Raw genomic sequence first — 23,111 nt, 5'->3', positions numbered from 1 at the left:
CAGGCAAAAGAGAGAGAAGGGAATATTGAGAATGAGAGCAGGTAGGTAGGATCTTAAGCCCAGGTGTTGGCGTTCGCCTTTCATTCAAAGAAGTGAAGAGAAGTCAGAGTACAGACAGGTATGGAGATGGGTTGGTTTGATGGTTTAGATGTTGGGGATATAAAGGAATTCATGTCTGATTGCTCCTATTTTCCAAAGAACTATACTGTCAGGTCAAAAGCTGAGGGAGAGCAGCAGAGTGTGTAGCAAGTCTGAGAAAGGAAGAGGAGGGAAATAATTTTGGAAACAAAGAACACAAACGTATTAGGAAAGTGACTGCTGAGCTGAACTGAGTGTCCGTTTATTTATTTCACTGGAGAGATTGCTAACTCACTTCTATCCCATTTTGGGGGCAGTGGGTTTTCTAAGGCCCAGGGTTACACCTGGGTACTGTTAATTTCTAAAAAAAAAATCTTGTTACCAATATGATGGAGTTGGAATGAAGATTACAAGGAAGAAGAGCAAGATAGAGATCTAGCCTCTCAAATCAAATGCAAGGTGGTAGTGGAGGCCAGCTGAAGAATGACTGCTCAAAGGAGCATGGTCTGAGGGGGGATATTTAATTCGGGTCACACAATTGGCTCAATGTTGTCAAAGTCCATCGAAAAAAGTTTATTTTCCATCAGAAGTGTGGAAGAGCTGCAAATGCACAGGTGAGTTTTCAGAAAGAGTACATTTAGGAATATATGTTTTCCTTCAAACAATGCATTAAACAGAATGATACTGTTTTTCCCTTTTTCCCCTTAGAAAAATTAGAGTTGTATGAATTTATTACAGAGGTGGAGGTGAGACTTATGAAATAACTATAGGCTTTCTAAACCATGAGCCTAAATAGGGAAGTTAATAAGTACCATGCTAAGCAGTGACATCACTGTTTCCCTAGTTACCCAATGTGGAGGCAGAAATGAATAAGCTAGATATAAATGCAGTATCTAATAGGGTGGGAGTTGTAGAAGATTTTATGGCCATGAGGTTGGTAAGCCTTGTAACTCAAAATGTGGTCACTGAAAACATGTAACCAAAAAATGTCATGGGGCCTGTCAACTCACTGTTTATGGCATTGGCAAAATATATTCTATATTCATGTACGTGGGTGGAAGCTAAATGTAGCTAGTTCATTGGCTATACCTAAAATCCTGAATTAGGACTTTGTGGATATGTCAACACAAAAACATACACATATTTTGTATTTTACACAGAGCCAGTAGATAACAAGTATGTAGTAAATATAACATGATTTTAAAATATGTATGTGCTTATTTATACAATACACATGGTTCATTCCTTTTAGTTAAATGATACCTGCTTCTGTAGACACTCTGAAAAGCTGAAACAATCCTATTCCTATCTTGATATTAAACTCATCTTTACTTCTCCTGTGTGCTTATTTTAACTTGTAACAATCAGTCTTTTTTATTTTGTTTTTAATGTGATTGTCTTTGACAATCATCTGAATTACTTATTGGAGCAACTCTAATAGGTAAGCTAAAATGACTATTCCCATTTTAAAGTTGGAAAAACTAAAGTATTGATGGGTTAAATTTCTGTACAAACTCAGCTTTTACTGTTGTTACAAATAGTTTTGTTTCAGATTGCATGTAAGATCAGTGACCAAACAAGACAGCTTCTGAATGTTACCTCATCCTTACATTCTAGGATCTGAGAGTTGTATTTGAGTACCAAGCTTGATATACAGAAACTAGAAGATAATACACACTGTCTATGGCTAACAGTGCCAAAAATTCAGCCTAGGAGCTACTAAACATGCTTGAACAAAAGTTTATTTTCTATCAGAAGTGTGGAACAGAATTTTTAATGAAAATTTGCAGAAATCCTCATTTTCCATAGTGTTTAACAATGTCTCATCATTTGGACAATAATCCTTTTTTTTGTGTGTGTGTGGTATGCGGGCCTCTCACCGTTGTGGCCTCTCCCGTTGCGGAGCACAGGCTCTGGATGCGTAGGGTCAGCGGCCATGGCTCACAGGCCCAGCTGCTCTGCGGCATGTGGGATCTTCCCAGACCGGGGCACGAACCCGTGTCCCCTGCATCGGCAGGTGGACTCTCAACCACTGCGCCACCAGTGAAGCCCTGGACAATAATTTTTCGACTCTTTAGTTTAACAAATGATAAGCTTTCAATTATTTTTACAGAGGTTTTCCTTTCAATCAATAATTTCCTTTCAATTATTTTTACAAAGGTTTTCCTCTCCTTTCAACAATTATCTTATCTCTATTTTTAGCTCATGATTCCCAAATAAAAGTGTAATCTCTTTCCAGAATTTTAGGGCTGTGCTCTATAGCCATCAATCTGACAAAAATCCTTGCAGATAAACAGCACATACTTTAAAAAGCTTTTTCTTTTCTTTCTTCCTTTCTTTTTAAAAAATTTGCCGTGTGAAAAATGGCGAAGAACTTGGTTGAAAAACAATTGGTTGAAATAATAGATCAAGTGATAGAATAAATTTTAGGCAAAGTATCTTCAGATACACATTTCCATTATTTTCTACTATATGTTTCTCTTATTTTTAGTTAGCTCCTATAACCCCTTAGTTTTAAATTTTACCAATGTTACAGATTTTATAAATAGTTTAAAGAGTGAAGCAACTTTAAAAACCTTATCATAAACTTCATTTCTCACTCCCAACCCCACCATACCTCCAGGCAACCATTTTGAATTCCTGTAGCAGATTCTCTTGTTTACTTTCTTAATTCTAAATAAAGTGATTATTTTGTGACTTTTCCACTTTAGGCATCATCTATTGGTTTCCCAATATAGAAGATGAGGATTTAGTTATCTTTTACTTTTATCTTTTACTTTTAATAGATCACTATTCAGTGATCTAACCGAAAAACAAACGACCCAATAAAAGAATGGGTAGGTGCTTCCCTGGTGGCACAGTGGTTGGGAGTCTGCCTGCCGATGCAGGGGACACGGGTTCGTGCCCTGGTCTGGGAAGATCCCACATGCCACAGAGCGGCTGGGCCTGTGAGCCATGGCCGCTGAACCTGTGCATCCGGAGCCTGTGCTCTGCAGCAGGAGAGGCCACAACAGTGAGAGGCCCGCGTACCACAAAAAAAAAAAAAAAAAAAAAAAAAAAGGCAGAAGACCTAAATAGTCATTTCTCCAAAGAAGAGATATAGATGGCCAAAAGGCACATGAAAAGATGCTCAACATCACTAATTATTAGAGAAATACAAATCAAAACTACAATGAGGTATCAGATGTCAGAATGGCATCATCAAAAAGTCTATAAATATTAAACGCTGGAGAGTGTATGGAGAAAAGGGAACACTCCTACACTGTTGGTAGGAATGTAAATTGGTGCAGCCACTATGGAAAACAGTATGAGGTTCCTTAAAAAACCAAAAATAGAGTTACCATATGATCCAGCAATCCCACTCCTGGGCATAAATCTGGAAAAGATGAAAACTCTAATTCAAAAAGATACATGTACCCCAATAGCAGCACTATTTACAATAGCCAAGGCATGGAAGCAACCTAAATGCCCGTCAACAGATGAATGGATAAAGAAGATGTGGTACATATATATACAATGTAATATTATTCAGACATAAAACGAAATGAAATATTGCTATTTGCAGCAACATGGATAGACCTAAAGATTATCATACTAAGTGAAGTAAGTCAGACAAAGACAAATATTATATCTGGAATCTAAAAAAAATGATACAAATGCGCTTATTTACAAAACAAATAGACTCACTGACATAGAAAGCAAACTTACAGTTACCAAAGGGGAAGAAAGGGGGGGGCGATAAATTAGTAGTTTGGGATTAACATATACACACTACTGTATATAAAACAGATAAACAACAAGGACCTACAGATAAACAACAAGGACCTATAGCACAGGGAACTATATTCAATGTCTTGTAATAACCTATAATGGAAAAGAATCTGAAAAAGAATATATATATTCTTTTATATATATATTCATACATATGGAACTGAATCACTTTGCTGTACTCCTGAAACTAAGACAACATTGTAAAGCAACTATACTTCAGTAAAAAAAAATAAATAAATAACCTACATCTAACCATCTTCTCCCTACCCACAACGAATCCATCCTTCTGCCTCCCTTTACCTAAGTTAACCATAGTCTTGAATCTTGTGTTTGTCATTTTCTTACTTTCATTTTTATAAAAGTTTATTGCATGTACAGGTATTTCCACATAAAGGGATACATAGGGCTAGTAGATAAAAAGTATCTTTTGAGGCTTCACTTTAATGGCAAACTTTGTAATTGGGGCCAATCCTTTCAGTAAGAACAAGTTGAAATGCTAGAGAAAATATTTTCAAAAATCTGCTTGAAGTTATCAGAGAGATAACAAAACAGTAAAGAATTGTGAGATCATTATCAGGGAGAAGAAACCCAGAGAGGTGAGGAATTTGTGGCTATATTCCTCTTAGTCATATGCTGATTTTGGAAGAAGTAACTAAATAGCTGAGCAAAGCTCCTGATAAACACATGAGACCAGCAGACAAAACTGGAGTTCAGTGCCCATCAAGGAGGATGGTGTGAAGGATATCCTCCAGGTTTTAGATTGAGATCATAAAAGCTAAATCCTAGGAGTAGAGTCAACTAGAAATAGACTAGCCTTAGAGATTGAAGCTCAGCTGGGATTTTTCTCAGTCCTCTAAGGAATTAAGGTGATCCAATATTGCCAATGCCCTTAGCAATCTTCTGGAAACAAACTCAAATCTTTGCTGGAGTAAGACAGCCTCATTTTAGACCTCAAAGTATCTGTACAATGCCTGGTGTTTAATAAAAGATAACCAAGCATATGAAAACATAATGAAAAAACAAGATAAACAACAGACAATAGAGGATCAAAATAATGAAGTTGTCAAAGATAGACTTTCATTACACTTAATATGTTCAAAGAAATAAAAGACAAGATGGAGAATTCTAGTAAAGAACTGGAAACTATAAGAAAGAATAGAAAAAAATTCTAAAATGTAAAAACAATAACTTTATTAAGACCCCAATGAGTAGATCTAACAACAGATTAAACAAAGTTGAAAAGAGAATTAGTGAATTGGAAGATAGATCAGATAAAAACATCCTAAATGAAGTAAGGAAGAAAAAGAATAAAAAGGAATTTATTTTCCTATTCTTTCTTGTAACTTGGTCTTTCTGTAAGAAATATAGAGGACACAGAAGGGGAGAAGGAAAATTGGACAGAAGTAATATTTGAAGAGGTAATTTAAATTTTTCTAAAAATGATGAAATATGCCAAGCCACAGATTCAGTCATATTATAAATTACAAACAATACACACACACACACACACACACACACTTAGACATATCATAGTATAACTACTAAACACTAAGGACAAAGAGAAAGAGAAAAACAATAGATTGTCTTCAAAGGAACATCTGGTTAAACAGGAGCAAATTGACGTGGAAAGACAATGAAACAATATTTTTAAAGTGCAAAAAGAAAATAAATCCCAGCCTAGAAGTCTATTCCCAGAAAAAGCAATGCTTTAAAAAGGATGTAAAATAAATAGATTTTCAAAGGAAAAAATGAGAATATTAAAGGATGTTCATCAAGCAGAAGGAAAATAATCTCAGGGGAAATTCAGAAATGTAGAGAGGAATGAAGAGCAAAAAACAGATAAATATGTGGGTAAACCAGGTCAATATTCATTGCAGAAAACAATAGTCATAATGTCTAGTGGAGCTAAAAACAGACATAATTAAAATACATGAAAACAATGGTAAATAAGTAAGGAGAATGATAAATAGGATTTAAATTTTTTTGGAAAGTCTTTGAACTTTCCAGGAAGAGATAAAAGTACTAATTTATATTAGGTTTTATACATCAAGAATACAAGTTATAATCTCTGGGATTATCTCACAACAAGTAAAAGAATATGACTAATAACTGACTAGAAAGCAGGAAGATTAACATTAAAAAAATTTTATGTAAATACATGAGGCTGGTTATAATATTTGAAATTTACTTTTTCCACTTATTATAGAATCACTCTGATTCACCCATATATTTATTTGTTTTAACTGCTTAAATGATCACAGTTTATTTATCCATTCTCCCACTGATGTGCAGCTTTTGGGTTATTTCCAGGTTTTTGGTGAACAGTGCTGTGGTAAAACTTCTTGTACGTTTCTCTTATTATATATATATTTTTTTTAATTTATTTTTTTCTCCTATTATATATATTGAAAACGTCCTCTTTCCCCCTAAAAGAGTATTGCTGGGTCACAGAGTATGTTTTTCTTCAACTTTGGAAGGTAATGTCAAAATATTTTTATTTTTTAATCTTACCAGCAACACATAGAAGATTTTGTAAATCCACATATTATTCAATATTTGGTATTATAAGTCTTTTACATTTTGCCAGTGAAATGGCTATATCATTGTAATCTTGATTTGTATTTTCATGATCACCAGTAATATTGAACATCTCTTTGTATTTATTGGCCATATGTAATTTCCTCTTCTGTGAAATACTTCATTATATCCCCTATCTATTTTATATTGGGTTGTTTGTGGTCTTACTATTGATTTTTACAAGTTTATTTTATATTCTTGATATTATTGGTGATTTATGTATATTGTGAATATTTCCTCAAGAGTCTTATTTTTTTTCCACTTGCTTTTGGTGAGTACAAGTTCTTAATTCTTTTTTTAAAAAATAAATGTATTTATTTATTTATTTTTGGCTGCATTGGGTCTTCGTTGCTATGTGCGGGCTTTCTCTAGTTGTGGCGAGTGGGGGCTACTCTTTGTTGCGGTGTGTGGGCTTCTCATTGCGGTGGCTTCTCTTGTTGCGGAGCACAGGCTCTAGGCACGTGGGCTTCAGTAGCTGTGGCTCGAAGGCTCTAGAATGCAGGCTCAGTAGTTGTGGTGCCCAGGCTTAGTTGCTCCGCAGCATGTGGGATCTTCCTGGAGCAGGGCTCAAACCCGTGTCTCCTGCATTGGCAGGCTGATTCTTAACAACTGCAACACCAGGGAAGCCCACAAGTTCTTAATTCTAATAAGCCCTGCATAGCTTTTTAGTTTTCTCTGAAATTAACAGTGGTCTTTTTGTCGATTTACTTACTCTTTTATGGACTTGTTGCTAATTTAATCCAAATCCTTCCCAAAGTGTGCAAGTTTCCACTTGAAATATTCAAATTAGTTATTTTATCAATTTCATTGTCCTGAAGAAATCTTTTCTGGAACTTTGTGACCTGTTCCATTCTGGACATGTTGCCTTCTAGGCATGGCTGTCACGTGGAGGTCTCCATTTAACCCATTCTGGAGACTCTCCTTTTTGCTTTGTTTCTTGGATCAAGGTCTTACTCTTTCTTACTTCACTTCCTTGTTCTGGTGGAGTACATCCTCCTGTACCTTCCTGAGAAAAAGTGCAAGAGAGGTAGATTTTTAGAGCTCTTCATTCTGCCCTCACACTTTTAGATGGAAATGAAATTGAAATTGGAAATAATTTTCCTTCAGAAGTTTAAAGACATTGTTTCATTGTCTTACAGCTTCTACTGTTATATTTTAGGCATTTGGTACCATTCTGATTCTTGATTCTGGTATGAAACATTTTCCCCAGTCCTCCGGGGACTGTAGGATTTTTTTCCCTAGTGCTTTGAAATGCCATAATACGATATGGTGTGGGTTTATTTTAGACCATCATGATGAGCAAGCATGCCTTTCAGTTCTGAGAATTTCTCTTGAATTACTTTTTATAATTTCCTTCCCTCTATTTTCTCTGTTTCCTCTTCCTGGAACTCCTATTATTTAGGTGTTGAATCTCCTAATTTTTTTACCTTTTCTCTTCTATTTGCTATGTCTTTGCTTTTCTATTTTACTTTCTGAAATATTTCCTAAACTCTACCTTCTGTATAATCTACTTTTTCTATACCCCCTTCATATCTGCTATGATAATTTTAATTGCCAAAAGCTTGTTTCTTTGTTCTCTGAATTTTTTTTTTTTTAACATATCACCTTGTTCTTCATTTGTGAATGTAACAACTTCTCTCTTTTTCTGAATATCTTGGTCATAGAGGCTTTCCTTGTCCTTTTGGCATTCCCTGGCTCTTTGCTCAAACCAAAAGTTGTGCACCTGAAAGCTGATTAGAAACTCTGTACGTACTTGTAGCTTGTTGACTGTAGTCTTCATAAGGTGATCTAGCTGGGTTACTCCTTGGGAGATTCCTAATGCCAAGATCTCAGTTCTACTCCTTGGGGACATCCTGATGTCAGGATCTTAGTTCTTTTCTCTCCCTGAGAGAAGATTTCTATTTTTCTGCCAGTTGCATGTTGGTTGACAGCCAGCAGTCTGGGAGCTGAGAAGGTCAAGGGCAGTTTTTGTGTAAAGTGGGAAAGGAATAAAAGAATAATTGCTTCATTAACACACTGTCAGAGAAGACTTAACCCCATCTTCACCCCTGCCTTCCAGAGATGCTTGGGTCTTGGGGGATTTTGCAATGTAAATTGAGTTTCTGTTCACTTTTCCTCACTGCCAGTTTTAGGATTGCTTTCCCTAGTCTGCTGTCAGTACCTACATACTTTCCAGCCTCCAAAACTTTGAGGCTGTCTTCCTTCCTGTTCTTTTATTATAGGTTTGTACCTTTAACTAGAAATTCAACTTAAGCTTTTTAAAGGATTGTCAGGTCAATTCAACAAGCACATACTGGGCACCTGTCAGGTGCCAGGTTCACATATCCAGGGCCTTGGGCTGTTATTAAATTCTGAACTGGAATGATGGATGCTTCTCAAGTCTTTATTGTTCTCCTTGCAACCACTGGGCTACTTCCTCCAGCTCTGAGCTATTTTGTTTATTCTTTTATCTCTGGGGTACTGTTAACTCTTTCCCTCATCTTCTATCAACTGGAAACATTTTTTTCTCACCTTAAATTTCCTTTTAGATTTAAGTACATAACCTATTTCTGAGTCTACCTAAAAATGTCTCTTTTATCAATCTGGAATAAATAGGGAGGTTTTTAAAACTCTGCCTAGTAAGAAAAATTACTTCCAATTTGTGTTCAAGTTGTATTATATCCCTTATATATGGAATCTAAACAATACAACAAACTAGTGAATATAACAAAAAATAAGCAGATATAGAGAACAAACTAGTGGTTACCAGTGGGGAGGGGCAACATAGGGGTGGGGAGGGGGGGAACAAACTATTGAGTGTTAAGATTGGCTCAAGGATGTATTGTAACACAGGGAATAAGCCAATTTTTGTAATAACTGTAAATGTAAAGTAATCTTTCAAAATTGTATGAAAAATAAAAAATAAATTTAAAAAAATTTTTAGATGGATCATCCTCCCTACTCCCATCAAAAAGTGCTATGACTCTTCCTATGTCATAGACCTGGCAATAGTGATTCAGAGCTGTTATAATTAATCACTATACATCAAAATGGTTATTATTTACTAATGCCCACTATGTACTAGAAATTTTCATATGTTTTGGGCAATATTGGACTGTGGAGGTACAGTGTATGAATCCCAGTTTCACCAGTTATTAGTTATATGACTTTGGATGAATTACTACTTTGTTTCTTCATCTGTAAAATGAGGAAGATAATGTTATCTACCTCAAGTGACAATTTTCTCTTCTGTAAAATGAATATAATAGTATCTCCTCCAAAAGATCATTTTTGAATATTAGATGACAATATATGTCAAGTCCTTAGCAAAGCACCTGGTGCACAGGAGGTGACATGTGCTGTCTATTAACATTACTGTTATATTAGAATTATTTCTATCTTCATCCCATCTAACAGAATAAGAAGTGTGAGTTCAAAGAAGTTCATTTAATTTGTCTATGGATGCAGAGTTAGTCAACAAGTTAGTCAACATCAAGGCTGGAACACAAACTCTAGCAATTCTGACAATACTAACACTTTTCTCAGAGTGTCATGTGTCTCAATACAGAATGTGTCCATTTTAAAATGTAGTTCTTTTTAGTCTTATTAAGTATTTATTAATCATCAATTACGTACTACATAATATGGAGTTTAAATAGAACAATTTCTCAAATCGATGAGAAGAGAAGGTGGGGAGGTGTCCTTGCAATGGGGCAGTCTGGTATAGGTTATCAAAGCTTGGGTGGGGTGAGGAGGGCTTCTGAGCAGCAGAACAGCCCCAGTGTGGGGTCTTGGGGCTCAGGTGGGGTGAGGAGGGCTTCCATGTGAGGTAGCGGCTGGGGCAGGAGGTAGTAGCTGCAGCCCTGGGCAGGGTGTCAGCCCAAGTGGGATGAAGAGGGCATTTGTTTGGGGAAGGGAGCAGAACTAGCAAAGGGAGATTGGTTATACACAGGGGAGTTAAAGAAGTAAATGTATTAAAGATAATGGGAGACAAATTTCTCATTGTCAGAAAAGGGAGTTACATATATGGAAAAGATGAAAACTAAAGTCAACTTTGTGGTGTTGGATTGAGGGTATTGGTATGAACTGCATATCTGTTAAAGAAATAGTAGTTTATAACCTTCCCACAAAGAAAATTCCAAGTCCAGACGGCTTCAGGGTAAATTCTCCCAAACATCTAATGATAAAATAATAACAATTCTATTCAAACTCTCCCAAAAAATAAAAAAGGAAGAAATACTTCCCAACTCATTCTATGAGGCTAGCATTACAATGAAACCAAAGATCAAAGATATTACAATAAGAGAAAATTACAAACTGATATCCCTCATGAATATAGATGCAAAAATTCTAAATAAAAATTTATGAAATCAAATCTAACAATATAGTAAAAGGATAGTACATCATAACCCAGTGGGATGTATCCCAGGAATGCAGGGTTGCCTTAACAATAGAAAATTAATCAATGTAATTCATCATGTTAACAAACTGGAAAAGAAAAACACGGTCATCTCAAGAGATGCAGAAAAGACATTTGACAAAATCCAACTGATATTCATTCGGCTACCATCCTGTCAAGGGAAGCCGCTGTTGAGAATCACAGTTTTAGAGGGAGTAACCTATAGACAACTATCTGTTCTGTTCTTTTAAACAATTAATTAATTAATTTATTGATTTTTGGCTGTGTTGGGTCTTCGTTGCTGCGCACGGGCTTTCTCTAGTTGTGGTGAGCGGGGGCTACCCTTCGTTGCAGCGAGCAGGCTCCTCATTGCCGTGGCTTCTCCTGTTGCGGAGCACAGGCTCTAGGTGCGCAGGCTTCAGTAGTTGTGGTGCAGTCCCCAGGAAGCCCTTTTAAAGTGCTTCTACCAGTCAAGTGAAAGTATCTTTTTGACTGATGTCATCTGTGGCTTTTAAATATTTTTTGACAACTTACTGCTTTTATTAATCTGGGGTAAACATTTTAGATTCTTTTATGAACTTAAAAGATATTAAGAGCAAAGAATTGGAAAAGTAAATAAGAAAAAATTCCAATTTCCATGGTGGTGGTATAGAGTTGGCACGTGTAGGAAGGTATATGAGCAGAGGAGAGCCGCAATAAAACTGGTGCTTACAGAAAGCTATACTGGCGGCAGGCTAGGGTCAAGAACATCTATGCTTCCATTAAGTTGTCCCAGGCTGCTCTAACCATGCTGTTTTCTGAACTCCTATAGATATTATACAATATACAAGCAATAATAAACAGGTGGGTCAAAATAAAATGCTTTTAGCAGCAAATATAGAATAATTCACCCTGATAGGACAGCAATGGTTAAAATTCACATGAAAGTAAAAAACCTTGGGTACAATTTCTTCCCTGGAGTTAGAACTTTTACTATGTTAATCGGCATCTTGATGGTACAGGAAGAGCCTTATATTTCAAATGATGCTAGTGTTTTAAGGAACAGAGTTCAGGGAACACTAAGTTAGATTATAGCAAAATGTATTTAAGTAAGAGATCATTAAAATTAGAATTTATGCTAGCAGCCTGTAACTAGAATGGCTGTAGAGTCCCACTTCTGCATATCCTCAAGAACACAACAGGGCTTCCCTGGTGGCGCAGTGGTTAAGAATCCGCCCACCAATGCACGGGACACGGGTTTGAGCCCTGGTCCGGAAAGATTCCACATGCCGTGAAGCAACTAAGCCCGAGCGCCACAACTCCTGAGCCTGTGCTCTAGAGCCCGCAAGCCACAACTACTGAAGCCCATGTGCCTAGAGCCCATGCTCCACAACAAGAGAAGCCACTGCAATGAGAAGCCCGCGCACCGCAACAAAGGGTAGCCCCCGCTCGCCGCAACTAGAGAAAGCCAGCGCGCAGCAACAAAGACCCAATAATAAATAAATAAATAAATTTATTTAAAAAAAGGGGGCTTCTCTCCATAGACCAAAAGAAAGCCATGCAGTAAAAATGAAATTTCTCATGTTTGCTAACTGCTATGGTCTGAATGTTAGTGTTCCCCCCAAATTCGTATTTTGAAATCCTAATTCCTAAGGTCATGGCATTAGGAGGTGGGGCCTTTGCGACGTGATTAGGTCATGAGGGTGGAGTCCCATGAATGGAATTAGTACCCTTATAAATGAGACCTACCTTTCCATGTGAAGTTATAGCAAAAAGAAAGCTATGAACCAGGAAGTGGGCTCTCACCCGACATCAACTTGATCTTGGACTTTCCAACCTCCAGAACCATAAAAAATAAATTTCTGCAGTTTATAAGCCACACGGTTTATGGTATTTTGTTATAGTAGCCTGAACAGACTAAGATACTAACACAGTGTTTCTTTCTGTAAGCACAGAAAACACATTAAAGGGAATTGTGTCCTGTGAGAGGTGAATCTATAAAGAAGCCGGGTATCGAGTCATCACCCCACTACAGAAAAACAAAATAAAAAGGGAAACCCAGCTGAGCATTTTCTTTTTGTGTGTTCAGGGGATTCGTGGCTTATTCTTTGTGCAGAATACTACACATCTTGGAACCGAATAGTTTAAACAAGGTAGTAATATACATAATTTTTTAAATAGATCTTTTTTGGAGTATAACTGCTTCACAAAACTGTTAGTTTCTGTTGCACAACAAAGCGAATCAGCCACATGCATGTACATGTCCCAATATCCTCTTCCTCTTGAGCCTCCCTCCCCTCCTCCTTATCCCACCCCTCTAGGTCTTCGCAAAGCACTGAGCTGATCTCCCTGTTGCTATGCGGCTGCTTCCCACCAGCCAACCATTTTACATTCAGTAGTAAATATATATGTCGACGTTACTCTCATTTTGCTCCAGCTTTGCCCTCCCACCCCTTTTCCTTAAGTCCATTTTCTATGTCTACCTCTTTATTCCTGCCCTTCAACTAGGTTCACCCATACCATTTTTTTTAACATCTTTATCAGAGTATAATTGCTTTACAATGGTGTTAGTTTCTGCTTTACAACAAAGTGAATCACGTATACATATACATATGTTCCCATATATCTTCCCTCTTGCATCTCCCTCCCTCCCAATCCTACCCCTCTAGGTGGTCACAAACCACCTAGCTGATCTCCCTGTGCCATGCGGCTGCTTCCCACTAGCTATCCACCCTACGTTTGGTAGTGTATATATGTCCATGCCACTCTCTCACTTCGACACAGCTTACCCTTACCCTCCCCATATCCTCAAGTCCATGCTCTAGTAGGTCTGTGTTTTATTCCCATCCTACCCCTAGGCTCTTCATGACATTTTTTTTCTTTCTTAGATTCCATATGTATGTATTAGCATATGGTATTTGTTTTTCTCCTTTTGACTTACTTCACTCTGTATGACAGACTCCAGGTCCATCCACCTCACTACAAATAACTCAATTTCGTTTCTTTTTATGGCTGAGTAATATTCCACTGTACATATGTGCCACATCTTTATCCATTCATCTGTTGATGGACACTTAGGTTGCTTCCATGTCCTGGCTATAGTAAATAGAGTTGCAATGAACATTTTGGTACATGACTCTTTGAATTATGGTTTTCTCAGGGTATATGCCCAGTAGTGGGATTACTAGGTCATATGGTACTTCTATTTGTAGTTTTTTAAGGAACCTCCATACTGTTCTCCATAGTGGCTGTATCAATTTACATTCCCACCAACAGTGCAAGAGGGTTCCCTTTTCTCCACACCCTCTCCAGCATTTATTTCTAGATTTCTAGATTTTTTGATGATGGCCATTCTGACTGGTGTGAGATGATATCTCATTGTAGTTTTTTTTTTTTTTTAAACATCTTTATTTGAGTATAACTGTTTTACAATAGTGTGTTAGTTTCTCCTTTACAACAAAGTGAATCAGTTATACTTATACATATGTTCCCATATCTCTTCCCTCTTGCATCACCCTTTCTCCCACCCTCCCTATCCCACCCCTCTAGGTGGTCACAAAGCACAGAGGTGAATTCCCTGTGCTATGCAGCAGCTTCCCACTAGCTATCTAATTTACATTTGGTAGTGTGTATATGTCCCTGCCACTCTCTCACATCGTCACAGCTTACGCTCCCCCCTCCCCATATCCTCAAGTCCATGCTCTAGTAGGTCTGTGTTTTATTCCAGTCCTACCACTAATCTCTTCATGACATTTTTTTTCTTAGATTCCATATATATGTGTTAGCATACGGTATTTGTTTTTCTCCTTCTGACTTACTTCACTCTGTATGACAGACTCCAGGTCTATCCACCTCATTACAAATAACTCAGTTTCATTGCTTTTTATGGCTGAGTAATATTCCATTGTATATATGTGCCACATCTTCTTTATCCATTCATCTGTTGATGCACACTTAGGTTGCTTCCATGTCCTGGCTATCGTAAATAGAGCTGCAATAAACATTTTGGTACATGACTCTTCTTGAATTATGGTTTTCTCAGGGTATATGCCTAGTAGTGGGATTGCGGGGTCATATGGTAGTTCTATTTGTAGTTTTTTAAGGAACCTCCATACTGTTCTCCATAGTGGCTGTATCAATTTACATTCCCACCAGCAGTGCAAGAGAGTTCCCTTTTCACCACACCCTCTCCAGCATTTATTGTTTCTAGAGTTTTTGATGATGGCCAATCTGACCGGTGTTAGGTGATATCTCATTGTAGTTTTGATTTGCATTTCTCTAATGATTAATGATGTTGAGCATTCTTTCATGTGTTTGTTGGCAATCTGTATATCTTCTTTGGAGAAATGTCTATTTAGGTCTTCTGCCCATTTTTGGATTGGGTTGTTTGTTTCTTTGTTATTGAGCTGCATGAGTTGCTTATAAATTTTGGAGATTAATGCTTTGTCAGTTGCTTCATTTGCAACTATTTTCTCCCATTCTGAGGGTTGTCTTTTGGTCTTGTTTATGGTATCCTTTGCTGTGCAAAAGCTTTTAATTAAGTTTCATTTATTATTTTTTTAATTTCCGTTACTCTAGGAGGTGGGTCAAAAAAGATCTTGCTGTGGTTTATGTCAAAGAGTGTTTTTCCTATGTTTTCCTCTAAGAGTTTTATAGTGTCTGGTCTTACATTTACGTCTTTAATCCATCTGGAGTTTATTTTTGTGTGTGGTGTTAGGTACTGTTATAATTTCATTCTTTTACATGTAGCTGTCCAGTTTTCCCAGCACCACTAATTGAAGAGGCTGTCTTTTCTCCATTGTATGTTCTTGCCTCCTTTGTCGTAAATTAGGTGCCCATATGTTAAGGTAGTAATATATTTAAGAGCACCTTTTGAAAGTTACAATCCCCAAGGTAGATACACCATAAGAATCTTTTCCTTGAAAAAAAGAATTCAAACACTTTTGTTATAACAAAAGAGCAAAATGAAATGTGCTGTGGGCAGTACGCTGAATTCACAAGAAGCAATGTTCTCTCCCAGCCTGATACTGGATAAGGAATTTTTCAATTAAGTACTTTTATTTGTTTATTTTTTTTTCTTTTTGGCCACACCACACAGCATGCGGGATCCTAGTTCTCCAACCAGGGATCTGACCCACGCCCCCTGCATTGGAAGAGCAGAGTCTTTACCACTGGACCACCAGGGAAGAACCTAATTTTTAAGTTAAAGTGCCTTTTTCTCAATACTTGAAATGTTCTTGGATGAGCTGTAAAGTGTTCATGTTGACTGCATTAGGCCAAATGGTCACATCATATAAACAGGAACAAGACTTCAGCTAATCCAGAATAGTGTGACAAACATTTTGATTCTTTGGCTGAAGCTTTAGAACGAAGCCCATAAAAAACAGGAAGATACTGAAATCAATTTACTGTGATCTAGACTTAGCTTGCAAAATCAGCTAAGGCCTAAAACATATATGCTTTGAAGCACAGGTCTATCAGAAGTGATAAACTTACTGTACTGTCTATTTTGTCTTCCATTTCAAAAGGCAAACAAAAGGATCAAATTATAATTTTAAAAGGCTTCAGAAACACACTTATATTACCTGCACTTAGGCCATGTACGAATTTGGTAAGAAAAATTCTGGAGAAAAAAAGATTGACTCATCCACACTATTATTCCTTATTTTTCTGGAAAGAGGCTTTCAAAACAGAAGAAGTCTTAAGTTAAACTAATCCACCCTTCTCCCCTTTTATGGGCCTGCCCCTTGGAAATTATAGCCACTTGTACAAATAATTTTACTCCACAGTATATTTATTGAGGCAATGCATAATTAGTGGGGCCTTAACATCTTTCTAGCATTGCCATGGTCTGTGAAGAACTTAAGAGAAATGTGAGATATAATCTCTGCCCTCTAAGGACATTTCATTCTATTAATTTTAGAATTCTAGAAATAACACCAGAGATAGTTTAAAAACTAAAACATTTTATTTTCCTGATGAAACATACTTGCAAACATGAATCTTAAGCAAAGGTACAATCCTGGATACTCTAATTTATTATTCACCTGGATGGAAATGGCCATCTCTGTATCCAGACAGCACCTACTACCTTAGAATAACCAAAAGAATGGTGTTTTCCTTCATTAGATTACTGGCTCACTACATCTTTGTTTAGAAGAAGATAGTTTCATTGCCCACTGTCACATTTTTATTTGTATTGACTAGGTCTATGTCCAATAGAAATGCATGCCCTGTGCCCCAAGAGATAGCATAAAAATAGTCATGGCAACATTATCTGAAGTGGGGACAAACTATGATCAACCCAGATATCCAACACAGAAGGATGGATAAATGAATTGTGGTACACGTTTACAACAGAATACTGCGAAACAATGAAAATAACAAACTGCAGTTACATTCAACAACATGGATGACAAATGGAAGAAGCAAGACTACAGAATACATCAAGTATGATTTCATTTACATAAAGTTCCCCAACACACAACACTAAACTATATGGATGTATCTGGTGCATATGGGTGCATACCAAAGTGGTAAGACTATAAAAAAAGCAAGGAAATGATCACATAAAAAGTGAAACTAGAGCTTATTCAGCGAAGGGTGTGGGGAGAAGTTTCTGACTGGGAAGAAATTCTAATTCTTCTAATTCTCCTCCTCTTCCACCTTTTCCTCTTGTTCCTTCTTCCTCCTCCTCCTCCTCCTCCTCCTCCTTCCCCCACCCCTACTCCTCCTCCCTCACTTCTTTTTTCTCCATAGGTGGCAGTTACAAGGGGTGTTTACTCTTAGAACAATTCGTAAACTGTAAATGTCACATTATCGCTTTTTTATTTGTATATTATACTTCACAATAAAACACATCTAAACAACCCACAGGTTACTATGCTAAATATTAAATACAAACATATATACATACATGTGTGTATATAATACATACACTAAACTCTACTGGTTTCAAGAGAAAAAAAGAAGAGGGATTCTGTATTAGACTTCTCTTGTCATCCCCCTCGCCCGGCTTCTGCTGAGCACAAAAGAGCGCAAACATACTTAAAAAATGAAAGCGACAGGGTTTAAAAGTACACCAAAATATACCATTCCTTGTCATGAATGTTATCTGAGAGTTTGAAAGACTTATGTGGCTTTTTGGCTGATGGTGGAATTGCAGGTATATATCCCTAGTTTCTCCTTTGTCTGTTGATATAACTTACTGATAGAACTATGCTGAAGCAGCTCTTGAGAAAAATGGGCATCGGTCCTGTCCTTACAGCTTAGACACAGAAGAAGCTGTACTTTGATCGTACACCTAATGGCCTGCCCCTAAGTTTCCTGCTTCTGCCAGCAATGTTGATTCTAATCTTAGAAAAAGTCTGCTTCTTTGAAGAAAAAAAAAAAAAAAAACACACGCAACAAAAACCCTGAGCTAACCCAGCCGTGTCCACCTATGATATGAGTTATCTGACTTGAGTTAAACCTTCATCAACCTATTTTTCTCCATGCTCCTGAATTAGTTGGGCACTAGGTAATTGTGTTACCTTTTCATCTGCCCTGGATGAAACCTATAACAATACCTGAATACTGGTGATATGACATCCTCAAAGCCTCTTTCAGCAATGATCCCAATACAAATCTCGGTTAAAAGACTGACAATATCAAACTCTAACATGTCACACAAGAAAGAAACTGGGTTGACCAACTGCCCACCTCTGTGCTCCAGGATACACTTTCTAAAAGGAGCACAGAAAAATACAGCAACTTTGTTCTCCCCTCTGTGATCATTATTATTGTATAGCTCCTGGGTAGGTCAAAATCAATTTTACATTTAAGAATACCTGAATATGATCTGCGCTTATAAGTTAAATTGCACTTTTCAAAATCAATACTCCCACGTAATATCCTGGTGGAAACAATGTAGAGGGCAATAAAGTTCACTCTTGATCTTCCAAAGGTTTATCCACAGCACAGCTTACTTCAAGCAAACATTGATCCAAAGTTTGGTAAAATAACCAATTCTGCTCAAGTCACATGTGGCCAACACTCTGTCTATTTAATCTAACAACCGGAATCAAGGCCTTAAAGGCAAAACAATTATTTGCCTCTCTTTAGCCTGGCAAAGATTAGCAATCTTTTTAGGCTGGTGCTTTATTTCACCCTGAGTTACTACTTCCTCTTGTTGCTGTTTTTTAAAATAAGGAGACTAGGAATGCATTCTTCAAGGAAGAAAGGAAAAAGAGCTACAGAACAACCTTATAATGAAGTTGAATTATTCTACCTAAGTATGTCTACATTGTAGCTCATTACTTGGCTCAAAATACTATATGTCAAAGGATATTTCTCCAAATAGAACTATATACAGTAAGAACATGATTTAAGAGGTACAGACCATAACTGGTAACCCTGTTCCCCAATATCACTGCTATAAATGGGGTCACACTGAATTAGAGTTTTCCAAAATATCTCTCACATTCAAATACAAATTCTAAGATATTTCAAAATCAAATCTCATTATGTTGGAAGTAGTTACCGTTTGGCTTATATATACCATGGTTTCCCTCACTTATAATGAAATTTAAAAATTGTCATACAGGGACTTCCCTGGTGGTCCAGTGGTTAAAGAATCTGCCTTCCAATGCAGGGGACGCAGGTTCGATCCCTGGTCACAGGACTAAGATCTTATGTGCCATGGGGCAACTACGCCTGCATGCTCTGGAGCCCATGCACCATGACTAGAGAGAAGTCCCTGCACTGCAACTATGACCCGATGCAGCCAAATAAATAAATAATTTAAAAAAGATTGACATACAGTATATCACCATTTTTATGGAGCAGAAACAAATGTGTTCTGGGACCATATTTAAACTTCATATATTAAAAAAGCATTTTAACAGAGGAGGGATAAAAATAATTCTTCTTACATTTGTAAGCAACTGGAATTCAAACCCAGGCCTTCTGAGTCCATGGCTGGTGTGCTTTCAACATACCACAGCTGTCCTTAGTTTCCTTAATAATGACTTATCCAAAATCTTCATATGAAAAAAGTGATTTTAGGAAACAACTGCAACATCTCAGACTTTTGTTCTTAATTAGACAAACATGCATTCTCATTTGTTTCTATCACCCCTCCCATACGATTCCTTACAGAATAAAATCTGAGTAAAAAAACCATGAATTTTCTACACAAACGTTTTCTCTAAAGGTTCCACCTGAAAAACATTATGAGAAATTAGAAGATCACAGCCATATGCCTCCTTTTTCTACTCCTCAGTGGTAGTCAGTGACCAAAGAGTGACATAACCTATGCAAGAATAGGATCTAGAGCCTGCACATAATAGGATAGATGATTTTAATTGAACACTAGACCATAAATTAAGTGTAAACAGTTTCTAAATCAAATGTGGTTTAAAATTAATTAAATACTTACAGCAAGAAGCTTACTTGTTAATTCATTAAAGTCAAGATCACACTTATTCAGATAATTTCAACCATCCAGCAGCTTCAACTGCTATTTTATTTCCTTTAATTAATCTCTCTCAAGATACATATAAGCATATAGCAAAACCATCATTTTATTAGGTTATAATATTAGCTTTAAAATTTTATAGCCAGGGACTTCCCTGGTGGTGCAGTGGTTGAGAATCCACCTGTCAATGCAGGGGACACGGGTTTGAGCCCTGGTCCGGGAAGATCCCACATGTCTCAGAGCAACTAAGCCCGTGCCTCACAACTACTGAGCCTGCTGCTCTAGAGCCGGTGAGCCACAACTACTGAGTCCATGGGCCACAACTACTGAAGCCCACGCACCTAGAGCCTGTGCTCCACAACAAGAGAAGCCACCGCAATGAGAAGCCTGTGCACCGCACTGAAGAGTAGCCCTTGCTCGCTGCAACTAGAGAAAGGCCCGTGCAGCAACAAAGATCCAATGCAGCAAAAAAATTAATTAATTAAAAAAAATTGTATAGGCCAACATGGTTATTTGTACAAATGCTGCAGTTTTGAGTTCTGATAAAGGGTGTCAACCATGTAAATTCACCATCTATGAGTAAACAGCTGTTATTATATTTAAAATCAAGCTAAAAAAAAAGAGTGTGTGTGTGTGTGTGTGTGTGTGTGTGTGTGTATGTATAACTGAATCACTTTGCTGTACGGCAAAAATTAACACAATATTGTAAATCAACTATATTTCAATTTTAAAAAAAAGGTAAAATCAAGCTTCCTTCAGTTTTTGGACAGCCAGTGATTGCTTAAGTAATGTGCTATGTGGACACAGAAAATAAAATTTTAAATATTTATCTTTGTGTCAAACTGTGTTAAACAAGGCAAACGAACAATTCTCACTCAATGCATAGCCCCCTCTGAGTTAGATATTTTAAAGATTACTAATTCAAAGAAGGAATTCTAAAACAACCACCCAAAGCATGAAAAAAAGTCACCCTAGTGGACCAGAGTTTCATAAAACTAACTGCATAAGAAGTTATCAGTGTATGAAAATGGAATAGGAAAATCTGAGACACAAAACTTTGACTATCAGGAAAAATTTCAGCAAATATCAATAATTTAAAAAAACTTGGAATCGATTATTTTATATCCACCTGTGGTCTTTGATTATTAATTGTTGCCTTTCAGTAATTGAATTACCTCTCATGCAGTGGCCTTGCTTAAGCTCAAATCTGACAAAGTTGATGGAGAAGCTGCAGAGCAGAGAACCTCCCACTGAGGGCAGAGCAGGTAGTCTAGGAGGAGCTGCAGTTCGGTTTTCTTGAAGTCATGAGGTAACAGAGTTGTTGAGATCAGCGGCTCCCATGCTTGTCTGTTCATCGGAATCACCTGGGGAGTGAAAACACTCCTGATGCCTGTGTCCCACCTCCAGAAATTGATTTAATTGGTCTGCATGCGGCCTGGGCTTTGGAATTTTAAAGAGATGTAGGTGATTCTAATGTGTGGCCAAATTTGGGAACAACTGGTCTATATTCTTTTACGTTTTTAATCTTAAAATATTTTTGACAAATTAGATTCATGTCCATTTTCGCATACTTCCTATATGTCTCATGCCGTTTTGGGAAAGCCATGGAAGTACTATGTGTTCTGGAATATTCCCACAACTGTACCCTGTATAGCACAATTGAATTATTTATCATTGTCAAAAGGAGAATAAAACTAGGAAGAATAAAGGCATGAATAAGCTGAATTTCATAAGATGTTTCTTCATGACAAGAATTACTAGTGTATGGATTATTTTTCAAATCCAAGTCCTAGAAACTTTATTGCTTTCTATCCGAAAACCAGACAGAAGACTTAGAGGACACTGCCTACAATAATCTGTGCTTAAGTAATGATCTGGATTTGTGTGACCTATTCCAACTTTCCACTTTATCAGATGGAGCAGAGGCAGCTGCTGGCACGCGGAATAAGGAACTGGGTCTTACACATGGATAAACCTGTAGAGATACTAAGTTCATTAATGTTCTTGCTGGCAGGAATCAAAATGACTTAGAGGCAGCCAAGCTGAATTACAGGTTTGATTTACTTAGAGATACATGCTATGTGGACATCAGCAGTTTTTGAAACCAGCCTCAAGGCAGGCTTGACAACAAGTGTGCAATCTCTTCCTTTCACAGTATGATTCAGTTTTATTTCCCTGTGGTTTCTCTGCCTCCTGTGGGGGCATATGTCCAGACTAGAGTGGAAAGAAAATAGTTTTAAAAGTTAAAAATGTCAGTTTATCAATAGTGATTAATGGGGATACTAGATATCTTTGCTCCTTAAAAAAAAAGCACCCACAACAGGTGAGTAGATTGACACTGGAAAGCACATTACAGTGTCAGAGATTCATAGTAAGAACATGTAATTTCACTATGATACATGGGGTTAACATGCTTTAAACAGACTGAAGTACTGAGCTGAAGGTATTGCTCCTTTTAAATTAAAACAACGACCAGATCATAATGAAGCTATGTGGATGTCAACAACAGAAGCTTCCCATCTCATGACACAATGTAATCTTATGTCAGTTCAAAATTCTACTAATAGTTGGGCAAACCAAGGCATTACTCACGTAAGTGGGAAGTGGGGTAAAGGCTCCCAAGGAGAAGCCTGTGGTATGAGTGAACTGTAGACAATGGACAAAAATCAACAGTAAAAAGCAGCCTATATTGTTCAATTTTAAAGGTTTGTTTGGCTTAGTGAAATACAACGCTTTCTAAAAGCCAATATAGCTAATTCTCAAGATCTTCCCAGTCTTACTGAAAGCTGACTGCAAATCACCAAGGCACACAGAGACGAAACAGAAGCTATGTTCTCGATTATTTCCAAATACACAAAATCATCCACAAAG

The 23,111-nt window shown here is 37.2% G+C and overlaps 1 long non-coding RNA gene across 1 annotated transcript in view; it reads right to left on the bottom strand.

Moving 5' to 3' along the window:
* Window positions 1-23,111, bottom strand: part of LOC136794007 (uncharacterized) — a 106,783-nt gene that overhangs the window by 68,141 nt on the left and 15,531 nt on the right. The window contains exon 3 of the long non-coding RNA XR_010840154.1: window positions 21,416-21,604. This is a non-coding gene — a long non-coding RNA (uncharacterized lncRNA). The remainder of the gene's footprint in view (window positions 1-21,415; window positions 21,605-23,111) is intronic.

This window comes from Kogia breviceps, chromosome 4, assembly GCF_026419965.1.
Source record: "Kogia breviceps isolate mKogBre1 chromosome 4, mKogBre1 haplotype 1, whole genome shotgun sequence".
NCBI lineage: Eukaryota > Metazoa > Chordata > Mammalia > Artiodactyla > Physeteridae > Kogia > Kogia breviceps.
This window is presented reverse-complemented; position numbering and strand designations above follow the sequence as displayed.